The sequence below is a fragment of the Schistocerca piceifrons genome, chromosome 7 (genome assembly GCF_021461385.2).
Source record: "Schistocerca piceifrons isolate TAMUIC-IGC-003096 chromosome 7, iqSchPice1.1, whole genome shotgun sequence".
NCBI lineage: Eukaryota > Metazoa > Arthropoda > Insecta > Orthoptera > Acrididae > Schistocerca > Schistocerca piceifrons.
Genome location: NC_060144.1, coordinates 499,666,557 through 499,680,712, shown reverse-complemented (window position 1 = coordinate 499,680,712; position 14,156 = coordinate 499,666,557). Strand labels below are relative to the sequence as shown.

Sequence of the window (14,156 nt, the reverse complement as noted above, 5' to 3'; positions counted from 1 at the left end):
CTCGTGTCCCTGCGTTCGTGTGTCCGGTGGAGGATCGTATAGGCGTCGGCATGTGCGCACATCAGTGTACTGCATTATTTAGATGCTTTACGAGTAGTTTGTGTCTCTCTTTGCTGTGTACTGCAGTATTTCGGCAATTTACAAGTAGCTTGCAGGTCTGTAGGCTATGTAGCGTGACCCCAAGCACATCATGGCGAGTGTTTTGTATCAGTGTAATTAATGAACTACTTGAAATCCATCCCTAAATATATTGTTCCAAAATAAATAAAGTACACACCCTTCTCTCCAGCAGCCCAGCACAGGCTGAGTCCTTTTCCCGCCAATTCCTAGGAAGAGGTGGCGGTCGGATGACTTAGGCTAGTGGTGGTAGCCCAAGTGACCTATTTTCTCACCATTTTCTTAAGTTAGTGTAGGTAGCTGTGGTGTGTTGCATTGTCCTGATGGAATTTGAACTTCCCGCCATTTTCTGGGGGAGTGGAGGGGGAGGGGGGAGGAGAGGGCATTATGTTAGTGGACGTAGCCCAATTGACCTATCTTCCCGCCAAAATATGAACTTCCCACCATGACGTCATTGCGACATTGCCGTATCTATCGCCGCTATCTAGAATCCGCCGTCTTGAATAAATTTGGCAACAATGGAGAGTGGGGTGACGCGCAGTTTGCTCTACTACTATCGATACTGTCTTCTAGATTTGATACTTTGTTATAGGCAGCTGCATAATCTGTAAACAGCCTTAAAGAGCATCTGACACTTTCTATTATATCATTTACATACATTGCAAACAGTAACAGTCATATCACATTTCGTTGGGGTACTTTGGAAATTACCTTAACTTCTGTCGATTTTGTTCCCTTACGAGCGACGTGTTGACTTCTGTGTGCAAGGGAGTCTTGAATCCATCCGCAAATCTGGTCCGATACTTTCATGGTGTTAACATTTTCGGTCAACTTTTTTGCCTCCATATACCAATTTATTCTGTTCTAAATTTGATTCTGGAAATGTGAAAGCATTCGAGTCTCGTCATAATTGGCCCATCTAATGTTGTGGGTGACAATGAATGCTCTCTGCTGTGGAGTGTAAGACACTTCTTTAATTAAACGAAGGTCGTACCTGTTCCAAAAAAGAGACTATAGAGTGTAGAAAAATTTCCGCTACCAGTCACAATAAAAGATTATTTATTCGTCACACGACCGGTTTCAGGCTTGTGCCCATCATCAGGTGCTTATACATTCATGTACATGTTCGTATTGACAGAGATCACTATTTGGATACAAAGAGTTTTCATATATACGAGTTCACACACGACACAGTAAATTTTAAAAAACTGAAACATGGACATGAAAATGGTAACAAATGTGCAACTGAGTGTAGAAACTGTCATCACAGCATAATCATAATAAGAATACTTCATCTTTATGTAAGTACAGATATATTTTCGGCAAATGCTGCCTTGCCACTTACAGTTGTTCCACTTGTAACTGTTTACTCACCAGCAAATAATTTTCTTTGTATTCAAACAGTGATCTCCAGCAATATAAACATTTACATAAACGTATAAACAACTGAGGATGGGCGCAAGCCCGAAAACGGTTGTGTGACGAATAATTAATCTTTTATTGTACCTGGTAGTGGAAATTTTTACACACTCTATAGAGCAGGGGCTCCCAACAAAATTTTCTCGAGGACTCCCTCATCAGCATGATTGGTACCTTGTTACATCACAGTATCAAGTACCTAAAAAAGCCAGATTAAGAGTCTTTTTTTGCGTTTTCTATTTTTGGTACTAAGAAAAAAACATTGACATTCATTATTGAAAAAATATTGAGCTTAAAACTTTTTCAATTTAGCCAACATTGCTATTGTTAAATTCTTGATTATTGCTAAAAATCTTTGTCTTCAAATCTGTGTGTTTAGTATAACAAACTCCTCAAAAAATAAAAATTGAGTATGAACTGAAAATGACAGGAAAAAATTAAAACTGAGTGTATTGGTCTTTCAGGTGTACTAACTACACTTGAGATTGCATCAATGCATGTAGACATGTGTGAAAAATAAGAAACTACTGTTTTCATGCAAGGTATTATTTATTTGAATAAATAGTGTTACAACAGAGTACTCCATCAGTATACAGTTTTAATTTTCAGTTCTTAGTTGTCAGCTACAAAGAGGCAGCGCGCGCATTCTAACGACACACAGTAGAACTTTTTGCCTCTCTCTAATTCTAGATTCGCGTTAGTGTTTCTAGTGTTAGTTGGCTCTAGGAAGACGCTAGACGCAGAGGCTAGCGTTCTCTAAAGCTCTGCTCATGCAGGAAGCGGCCACAACAAAAAATCTGTTACCATACGAAATATATTTAATATATTTTTTATTCTAATAGCATCTTGCGGACCCCTCTGGCATAGCTCGCGGACCCCTGAGGGTCCGCGGACCACCTGTTGGGAACCACTGCTACAGAGTAACAGTCACGGAGTTCAACAGCATCCATTATGTGTAAAATTTACAAGAGAAACATTATTACGTAAGATTTGCGTCACTTTTTAACAACCTCGTATGTTACCAAGCGAAGACGCTGCACACCATTTTTTTCTGGCAATGACCTTCTGAGTGAATCCGATGTTCAGCAGACGAGACCTTCTCGCAAGAAATACAACAGCAGACTCCCGAAGGCTTTGGTGGAGTGCCCGCGCCCCTGAGGCGGACGTCCCGGAGTCCGGGTAAACACAGAGCAGCAGGTGTTGGCTTTCACAGCCGCTCCCCGGCCAGACGGAGGCCCCACACAATTCCCGTTCTCGTCAGCCGCGTTCAGCAGTGCGGTAACGACCCACGGAGCCGAGCTCACTCGAGCGAAAACTCGGAAGGATCGCTCCACTGGAACACTGGAGCTCCGTCCGCTCTGTCTCGACTCAGCTGCGGCCTTTAATAGAGCGCGCTTCAGCTGCGCTCGGAAAGGCGAACGGGACCGAAACTTCGAGAAAGCGCTCGTTACAGCTCCGCACTGTCACCTAATCAACAAGAGAAACAGAACCACTAATTTCAGCTAGTCATATCGAATACTCCGTTCAAGAATCGCAATAGGAGGAGGTAAACTTGGAAAAGGCAGGATGATACGGGCAGGATTCAGTTAGATTACATCATGGTCAGACAGAGATTCCGAAATCAGACACTGGACTGCAAGGCGCACCCAAGAGCAGATAATACACTCAGATCACAACGTAGTTGGGATGGAGAGTAGACTGAAGTATAAGAGATTATCACGAAGAATCAATACACAAAGAAGCGGGATACGGATGTATTAAGAAATAACGAGATACCCTTGAAGTTCTCTAAAGCTATAGATACAGCAATAGGGAATACCTCAGTAGGCATACGGCAAGAAAGGAAGAATGTATTAATTGTTGGTGTCAATAACGATCATTCTCCTTTACCTCATCTGCATTACTGCAGATGACGTGTCACTGAGCTCACTTGTTCTGTGCATGCAGTACACGTGTGGCGCCTAGTTGTTTCCACTGCACTGTGTGGAATACGAAGGTTCTTCTTATAGTTCACTAACCTGCTGTCTTCAAGTTGATGTCCCCAGTGCAGAAAACAGCACGCAGGTCGTAGGCTCTGTATCTTGAGGCTGAAACTGACTTTTAGCGAGGTTCTGTTGTGAAATAATGTATCACTTCTTTGGGATGCCACTCGCGTATTTTAATATAGCCACACGAGAAGGCTACATGATCGTAATACAACACCTTCTGATACAGCAAAGTACATGATCAAACACAATGTTTACGAAAATGTATCTTTACACTATTTGTGGCACGTGTCTGTGCTTCATGACTACCGGAGTGAATCTTTTAATACTGAATACTGGAAAACACATCCTGCCACAGACAACATGACTGTACATCTCGACTGCCTAATCCAGAGTGACGAACAGGAACTTAAATAAAAATTGGAAACACATCCTACGACAGACAATATGTCTGTTCTTCTCGACTGCCTAATCAAGAGTGACGAACAGCCTGAAACACTTCGCGCGCCATACCAGAAAAGGCGTGACCCGAACGCTTCCGAAGTGCTTCGCCTGCAATTTCGTCAGTCTTTTGTTTTTTATTTAAACTGTTTTTAATAATTCTAAAATGACTGATTGATGGACAGCTGTTGAGAGATTTATATTAAAAAGTGAGTCATTCTAATGAGTAGTTTAACTAATAATAATTATACTTGTACGTTTTGGCGCCCTTTCTCCGAACACAGCAGCCAATCGCAGAGCAGTAGCATTATGCAGGCGGTCTTTCTCACGGGAATGGTACCGAATTTAACATCTGTTACAGGTACCTCACACCACATTTCGTCATCTATATACTTCTTGCATCTCCACTGCTCTGGGAACAGCTTCTTGGAGCCTAATATGATGGCTGACTAAGCCAGAAATATTACAGGCAGTACAGTCGAAGAGGAATGGACACCTCTAAAGAGGGCAGTCACAGAAGATGGAAAGGAAAAGAACACAGGTACAAAGAAAGTAATTGCGAACAAATCATCGGTAACAGAAGAAATACTTCAGTTTATCGATGAAAGAAGGAAGTACAAAAACGTTCAGAGAAATTCAGGAATGTGGAAAGACATGTCGCTCAGGAATGAAATAAACAGGAAGTGCAGAGAAGCAAAGACGAAATGGCTACATGAAAAATGTGAAAAAATCGAATAAGAAATGATTTTCGGAAGGACTGGCTCAACATATAGGAAAGTCAAAACAATCTTCGGTGAAATTAAAAGCAAGGGTGGTGACATTAAGTGTGCAATAGGAATTCCACTGTTAAATGCAGAGAAGAGAGCGGATAGGTGGAAAGAGTACACTGAAGGCCTGTGCGAGAGGGAAGAGTTATATGATGCGATAGAAGAAGAAACAGGAGTCGATTTAGAAGAGGTATGGGATCCAGCATTGGAATCACAATTTAAGAGAGCTTTGGAGGACTTAAGATCGAATAAGGCAGAAGGAATAGATAACATTCCATCAGAATTTCTAAAATCATTGGGGGAAGTGGCAACACAACGACTGTTCGTGTTGGTGTGTAGCATGTAGGAGACTGGCGACATGCCATCTGACTTTAGGAAGAATATCATCCACACAATTCCGAAGACCGCAAGAGCTGACAAGTGCTAGAATTATCGAAAAATCAGCTTAACAGCTCACGCATAGAAGTTTCTGACAATGATAATGAAGAATGCAAAAGAAAATTGAGGATGTGTTAGATGATCAGTTGCCTTTAGGAAAGGTAAAGATACCGGAGAGTCAATTCTGACGTTGCGGTTGATAATGGACGCAAGGAAAGTCGAGACACGTTCATAGGATTTGTCGACCTGTAAAAAGCGTTCCACAATGCAAAATGGTCCGAAATATTCGGAATTTTCCCCAAGAGGGAATAATTAGAGGGGACGACCAAGAACGAAGTGCTCGGATAAAAAAGGCTGTAAGACAGGTATGCAGTCTTTCGTTCTACTGTTCAATTTATGCATCGAAGAAACAATTATGGAAATAAAAGAAAGGTTCAGGAGTGGAATTAAAATTCGAAGTAAAAGGATATCATTGGTACGATTCGCTGATGACATTGCTGTCCTAAGTAAAAGTGAAGAAGAATTACATGATCTGCTGAATGGAATAAACAGTATAATGAGTACAGAATACGGATTAAGAGTAAATCGAAGAAAGACGAAGGTATTGAGAAGTATCAGAAATGAGAACAATGAGAATCTTGGTATCAGAATTGATGGTCATGAAGTAGATGAAGTTAAGAAATTCTGCTACCTAGGCAGCAAAATAACCCATGACGGACGGAGCAAGGACGACATCGAAAGCAGACTAGCAATGGCAAAAAGGGCATTCCTGGCCAGGAGAAGTCTGCTAGTATCAAACATCGGCCATAGTTTGAGGAAAACATTTCTGAGTATGTACGTTTGGAGCGCAACATCGCATCGTAGTGAAACATAGACTGTGGGAAACCGGAACAGAAGAGAATCGAAGCATTTGAGATGTGGTGCTACAGACGAATGTTGAAAATTAAGTGGACTGAAAACGTAAGGAATGAGGACGTTCTTCGCAGAATTGGGGAGGAAAGGAATATGTAGGAAAACGCTGACAAGGAGAAGGGACAGAATGATAGGACGTTAGTTAAAACATCAGGGCGTGACTTCCATGGTACTCGAGGGAGCTGTAAGGGCAAAAACTGTAGAGGCAGAGAGAGATTGGAATGCATGTAGCAAATAAATGAGGACGTAGTCTGCAAGTGATTCTCTGAGATGAAGAGGTAGACACAGGAGAGGAATTCGTGGAGGGCCTCATCAAAGGAGCCAGAAGAACGAAGACTCAAAAAAAAGTGTGAACGGAATTTAGAACCAGCATTGTAATCGCAATGAAGAGTTTCTAGCAAATCGAGTACAGCATAGTCTATCTTAACGCAGAGAGGATTTCAGAGGGAAAAGAAGCTTCTGGCTTAATTCAGAGGAGTGGTTCAAATGGCTCTAAGCACTATGGGATTTAACTTCTAAGGTCATCAGTCCCCTAGACTTAGAATTACGTAAACCTAACTAACCTAAGGACATCACACACATCCATGCCCGAGGCGGGATTTGAACCTACGACCGTAGCAGCAGCGTGGTTCCGGACTGAAGCGCCTAGAACCGCTCGGCCACAGCGGCCGGCCAGAGGAGTGGTATATGACCATTACTGAATGCATTATTTGTAAATGATAAGGTCGGAAGCTCGGTGAGGCTGTTCGCATATGATACTGCTGTGTATTGAGGAGTAGCAACGACAGGAAACTGTAGCAGGCTGCATGAAGACCTGCAGAGAATCGATCCTTAGTGCAGGGATTGACAGCAGACTCTCAACATACATATATCGAACGTTTTGCTAGTAAATGGTCCGAAAGAATTATTGGCAGATTTGTTGGCGCGGACATTATCCACAGCAAATGTATGCATTCTAAGACAAAAAAGGTTTTTTCTGTAAAGATACATTTGCAAAATTCTCAACAAATGTGGGCGGTTGCCACCAAGCGTTTTAAGGAACTGGGGGGTTTTAGACGGACCCTTTGCCGTTTTATTTACGTATGTGTCAACGTCGCATCCCGCTGTGATCACACCACAGGACACAGGAGCACTGAAAAAGTATAAGTACCCTTTGGTGCTTCGGATAACGTTAAAATTTCGTCGGACTGTTTTGAACGGCCCCTAGTGATTCCCTTCTTTAAATCGAAGCAAAAACTGCGTTCGCGCTGCGCTCCTAAGGAGTGAGATCGCGTTGAGTCGGATTGCAGCCGCGTGATATTCGTAGACAGGGGATGGATCGCTCAAGAAGCGTCACCAGTGCCAAAGACTCGCAAGATCGTCATAAGCTAATCGCACTGCGAACTGTCGTTTCTGAGCACGAAATGTGTGGGAACCAACGTCCCAAGGAAAGGAGTGGTTTCATGGACAGCCGTTATGCCACCTCCGGAGGCATTTTCCTTTCGATTCTGAACGGCGACGTGCCTGAAAGCGTGTGGTTTCAACGCCCGGCGTGGCGGTTCTTACGTCCATCGCAAAGGCGTCAAAAGAAGGGGTGAGCTGTGGATAAGAGGCACTAAGGCGTTGGGCACGCTTTTGCACTGTTACAGAAGGTCGTAGTCACCTCTGAACCAAATATCAAACATGTGTCGGTCTTGGAGACAATTACGGCATTTCGAAAAAGTGATCCTTTAATTCTATTGCGCTGTGTATATATATGTTCCAGGCGCGCTTTGCCTTTTACATTAAGGCATCTTCGGTGAATTTAATCTTTTGTCTGACATGCTCACTAACTTTGGCAGGTTGTCCACTTCCCACTGTTACACAATCCAGTTCCCCTGTTACGCATGCAAGGCCTGCTTCCACGGTGCCCAAGAGTTCTCCCAGCTGCTTCTGAAACGGACTGGAAGATTAGGTTTTCACTCGCACTTCACTACAACCAATTTGATGCCTGCAAAGAGTCATTATTTCTAAATAAAGCAAGGTGCTCCCATCATTACGCTTTCCAAATCATTAGACGAAATTTAAGCTTGCTCGTTTACTTTCAGACCGATATTGTTCCGGGAATGGAACAATGCTTTGAATATGAACACTGCGTTTTGAAGGCGTTGACTAGACTACCAACACTCACACAAAAACTTTCTGGGTAATATCGAAGACATTTGCCGCTTTTCTCAGTTACTGTGTTCATAGAAACGTTGGAAATACTTGAATCCACTTCTGTTTACTTTCCTGCAACTGCCGCAAAAGGTGATCGTTAAGCACAGTATTTCGTCATTTTTTCCTATGTCCTCATCGTAAATTAGAACCGAGCGAGGTGACGCAGTGGTTACTGAGATGGTTTCTTTGTAAGGGCACGACCAATTTCCTTCGCCATTGTTGACACAATCCGAGCTTGTGCTCCGTCTCTATGACCTCGATGTCAACGGGACGTTAAACCCAGTCTTCCTTCCTTCCTTCCTTTCCTTCCGATGTTAGACAGATTATATCGAATGCTCATGTAGTAACTGACAAAGAACTGAAAACAATAATACAAATCCACATATACAATAACTAAATTGCACAGTATCAGTCTGATAAATTCTGTTACTCAAAAAGCCTCTTTGAATTTTATGGAACGGATTAGCTAATGTTGTACAGCAGAAGCAATGTTCAACAGAGAGCATCTAAATCTATCTCCAGATGCGTGCGTATTAATGGTCAAGCTTAACCAGATGTACGCAAATATCGCACGACCCACATGCTGCGAGACCTCACTTTAGTGAAAACTAACCCTTATACAGAGATGGCAGTAGACCTCTTGTGTTGGCCAACATGCCTGTATTGGCGTGGATGGGTTCTCCCTCCCTCCCTCTGTCTCCCTCCCCTCCCTCTGTCTCCCTCCCCTCCCTCTGTCTCCCTCCCCTCCCTCTGTCTCCCTCCCCTCCCTCTGTCTCCCTCCCCTCCCTCTGTCTCCCTCCCCTCCCTCTGTCTCCCTCCCCTCCCTCTGTCTCCCTCCCCTCCCTCTGTCTCCCTCCCCTCCCTCTGTCTCCCTCCCCTCCCTCTGTCTCCCTCCCCTCCCTCTGTCTCCCTCCCCTCCCTCTGTCTCCCTCCCCTCCCTCTGTCTCCCTCCCCTCCCTCTGTCTCCCTCCCCTCCCTCCGTCTCCCTCCCCTCCCTCCGTCTCCCTCCGCCCCTGCCCTGTCCACTCCCCTCCCGCTGTCTCCCTACCCTCCCGCTGTCTCCCTACCCTCCCGCTGTTTCCCTACCCTCCCTCTGTCTCCCTACCCTCCCTCTGTCTCCCTACCCTCCCTCTGTCTCCCTACCCTCCCTCTGTCTCCCTACCCTCCCTCTGTCTCCCTACCCTCCCTCTGTCTCCCTACCCTCCCTCTGTCTCCCTACCCTCCCTCTGTCTCCCTACCCTCCCTCTGTCTCCCTACCCTCCCTCTGTCTCCCTACCCTCCCTCTGTCTCCCTACCCTCCCTCTGTCTCCCTACCCTCCCTCTATCTCCATCCCCTCCCTCTGTCCCCTCCCCACCAAACCCACCCCTCCCTCTGTCCCCTCCCCACTGACCGCATCCCTCCCTCTGTCCCCTCCCCACTGACCCCACCCCTCCCTCTGTCCCCCTCCCCTCCCTCTGTCCCCCTCCCCTCCCTCTGTCCCCCTCCCCTCCCTCTGTCCCCCTCCCCTCCCTCTGTCCCCCTCCCCTCCCTCTGTCCCCCTCCCCCTCCCTCTGTCCCCCTCCCCCTCCCTCTGCCCCCTCCCCCCCACTCCCTGCCCCCTCCCCCCACCCCCTGCCCCCTCCCACCCCTCCCTCTGTCCCCCTACCTCCCTTCCCTCTGTCTCCCTACCCTCCCTCTGTCTCCCTACCCTCCCTCTGTCTCCCTACCCTCCCTCTGTCTCCCTACCCTCCCTCTATCTCCATCCCCTCCCTCTGTCCCCTCCCCACCAAACCCACCCCTCCCTCTGTCCCCTCCCCACTGACCGCATCCCTCCCTCTGTCCCCTCCCCACTGACCCCACCCCTCCCTCTGTCCCCCTCCCCTCCCTCTGTCCCCCTCCCCTCCCTCTGTCCCCCTCCCCTCCCTCTGTCCCCCTCCCCTCCCTCTGTCCCCCTCCCCTCCCTCTGTCCCCCTCCCCTCCCTCTGTCCCCCTCCCCCTCCCTCTGTCCCCCTCCCCCTCCCTCTGCCCCCTCCCCCCCACTCCCTGCCCCCTCCCCCCACCCCCTGCCCCCTCCCACCCCTCCCTCTGTCCCCCTACCTCCCTTCCCTCTGTCTCCCTACCTCCCCTCCCTCTGTCCCCCTACCTCCCCTCCACCCGCATGCCTCCCTCCCCTCCACCCGCCTGCCTCCCTCCCTCCCCTCCACCCACCCGCCTGCCTCCCTCCCTCCCCTCCACCCGCCTGCCTCCCTCCCTCCCCTCCACCCACCTGCCTCCCTCCCTCTCCTCCACCCGCCTGCCTCCCTCCCTCCCCTCCACCCACCCGCCTGCCTCCCTCCCTCCCCTCCACCCGCCTGCCTCCCTCCCTCCCCTCCACCCACCTGCCTCCCTCCCTCCCCTCCACCCGCCTGCCTCCCTCCCTCCCCTCCACCCGCCTGCCTCCCTCCCTCCCCTCCACCCGCCTGCCTCCCTCCCTCCCCTCCACCCGCCTGCCTCCCTCCCTCCCCTCCACCCGCCTGCCTCCCTCCCTACCCTACGTCCGTCTCCCTACCCTACGTCCGTCTCCCTACCCTACGTCCGTCTCCCTACCCTACGTCCGTCCGTCTCCCCTCCCCTCTGTCCCCCTCCCCTCCCCTCTGTCCCCCTCCCTCTCTGTCTCCCTCCATCTCCCTCCCTCTCTGTCTCCCTCCTTCCCCCTCCCTCTCTGTCTCCCTCCTTCCCCCTCTTAGGGTACGGCATCATTTGCTCTAGTTGTCTTTTTCTCACAAACTGAATTATTAGTTAAGTTTTCATTGCTGTAGCGAAAATGCCTATTGTACAAAGCCGAAAGAAACACATGTCTGCGAAACAATTTCTTTCTAAAAGCATTCACTCATAAGTAATGCGTAGTTTAGCCATACCTGCGAACTCTGTATCCTGCTGAGTTGACAATATTGCCAAGTCCCCTGTCTCATCGATTGTGCGATTGTCTTCGTGACCTTCAGACAAAACGAGTGCCGAGTACCCGTCCAGTATCTACGGCCACTGCCATAGCGTCAGTGCTGTCTGTAGTATAATCGTTTGGGGAAACTCTCTTACTCACTGTTTCCAGGCCGGACTTTGCGAGTCCTTCAGTCAGATGTATCAAAAACTTTATTTTAAGATGATGATCTGATTTTACTCATTTACTGAATACTTAAATCAGTAAAAGGAGCTGTTAAAGACAAAAACGAACATGTTGTCGGCGCGACCTAACGTTGTAACGTATAATATTAGAGGCCATGATCTCTTGCTATGAAACAATTTATTCCATGACCAGTTTCGACAGTAACTAGCTGTCATCCTCAGATTCTCGGATCTCCCAGGTAAGTACACATCAGTCTCCTCAACGTACTGAGAACATTCTCCAATTATAATACTATAGCTATACACTGGTTTGTCAAACATATAAAACATGCAACATAAAACGTCCACATCCCCAATAAGCAAGAGGAGTATAGTAACGAAAGCGGGTGCGTCAGTAAAGACGAGTCGTCGATAACTCTGTTTCCCTTAAATAAACTATTTCACAGCAATCGATCTTGGCTTCTAATATTAGATGCAGAAACAAATACACTCAAAAGGCCATAATTGAAAACAGTTCTACAAATCCAGAACTTTCAGTCGAATTTCGTGATTAGTATGCAAAACCATACTTTGCGGCATCGTATTATAAGTGTTCGTTGCGCTTGATGATTGGGTGATTTGAAATTGCTGTTCTTTCCTTAATGTTGTGGGCGCACCTTTGAAATGGCTTGTGTAGTGTAGTGTTGTGATTTTTGTTGTGGATGACAGCATAAATAAAAGAAAGGGACACAGAGAGGTGAAACACAAAACCCGCACATAAACGGCAAGTAGGCGTCCGCCAGTAGTAACATTCCCATCTATACTCCTGGAAATTGAAATAAGAACACCGTGAATTCATTGTCCCAGGAAGGGGAAACTTTATTGACACATTCCTGGGGTCAGATACATCACATGATCACACTGACAGAACCACAGGCACATAGACACAGGCAACAGAGCATGCACAATGTCGGCACTAGTACAGTGTATATCCACCTTTCGCAGCAATGCAGGCTGCTATTCTCCCATGGAGACGATCGTAGAGATGCTGGATGTAGTCCTGTGGAACGGCTTGCCATGCCATTTCCACCTGGCGCCTCAGTTGGACCAGCGTTCGTGCTGGACGTGCAGACCGCGTGAGACGACGCTTCATCCAGTCCCAAACATGCTCAATGGGGGACAGATCCGGAGATCTTGCTGGCCAGGGTAGTTGACTTACACCTTCTAGAGCACGTTGGGTGGCACGGGATACATGCGGACGTGCATTGTCCTGTTGGAACAGCAAGTTCCCTTACCGGTCTAGGAATGGTAGAACGATGGGTTCGATGACGGTTTGGATGTACCGTGCACTATTCAGTGTCCCCTCGACGATCACCAGTGGTGTACGGCCAGTGTAGGAGATCGCTCCCCACACCATGATGCCGGGTGTTGGCCCTGTGTGCCTCGGTCGTATGCAGTCCTGATTGTGGCGCTCACCTGCACGGCGCCAAACACGCATACGACCATCATTGGCACCAAGGCAGAAGCGACTCTCATCGCTGAAGACGACACGTCTCCATTCGTCCCTCCATTCACGCCTGTCGCGACACCACTGGAGGCGGGCTGCACGATGTTGGGGCGTACGCGGAAGACGGCCTAACGGTGTGCGGGACCGTAGCCCAGCTTCATGGAGACGGTTGCGAATGGTCCTCGCCGATACCCCAGGAGCAACAGTGTCCCTAATTTGCTGGGAAGTGGCGGTGCGGTCCCCTACGGCACTGCGTAGGATCCTACGGTCTTGGCGTGCATCCGTGCGTCGCTGCGGTCCGGTCCCAGGTCGACGGGCACGTGCACCTTCCGCCGACCACTGGCGACAACATCGATGTACTGTGGAGACCTCACGCCCCACGTGTTGAGCAATTCGGCGGTACGTCCACCCGGCCTCCCGCATGCCCACTATACGCCCTCGCTCAAAGTCCGTCAACTTCACATACGGTTCATGTCCACGCTGTCGCGGCATGCTACCAGTGTTAAAGACTGCGATGGAGCTCCGTATGCCACGGCAAACTGGCTGACACTGACGGCGGCGGTGCACAAATGCTGCGCAGCTAGCGCCATTCGACGGCCAACACCGCGGTTCCTGGTGTGTCCGCTGTGCTGTGCGTGTGATCATTGCTTGTACAGCCCTCTCGCAGTGTCCGGAGCAAGTATGGTGGGTCTGACACACCGGTGTCAGTGTGTTCTTTTTTCCATTTCCAGGAGTGTATTTCTTCACCGTGGTCTCTTTCTCCTTTTGCGTGGATGTTTTAAGTTTGTTTTTCTTCTGAGGGTTTTGCCTTAGAAATAATCTTTACAAATTTTTGCTGGTTTATATATCTGATTAATTTACTTTCCCAGCTGCTCTGTAGCTTTAAATGTCCTCGTTCTATTACTTTCAGGAAATATTCATTATATTTTCTCTTCGTAGTGGTGTGTTTGAGCTATTCTCGATATCTACGTTTTTAGTAATTCTGCATTTTTCCTATTTTCTTAGACCCCGCTATTGTGAAACATGTCTCAAAGCACTCCAAATAAATATCGCATGAAAAATTAATATCTGCAGCATACTTACAGAGTGCCATGGAAATTAGTTGGAACATTAATGTTACCTTTCATGCTAAGATTTGAGATAATCTGTGTGGCTGACTACAGCAATGTTCGTAACAAACACGAGTGGCAACTCAGCTCGATGCAGAGTAGAGCCAACAGAGCCGTTGCCGATTTAACGAGATACGATAAGGTGGGGTGCAGTCTTCATGTTCGATCTGATATTGTAAGGAACAGGTCGTTACCTTTAGCTGCGGATGTAATCAGGCTATAAACTGTGGAACCTTACGTTTGTTTCTGTTAACTGTCGCATGCAAATCTGGTGCTGAAGTG

At 47.7% G+C, this 14,156-nt stretch overlaps 1 protein-coding gene across 1 annotated transcript in view; it reads left to right on the top strand.

Annotated features, from left to right (window-relative positions):
- The window catches only part of LOC124804650 (eye-specific diacylglycerol kinase), an 879,337-nt gene that overhangs the window by 155,298 nt on the left and 709,883 nt on the right, over positions 1 to 14,156 (top strand). The gene's annotated exons all lie outside the window — the stretch shown is intronic.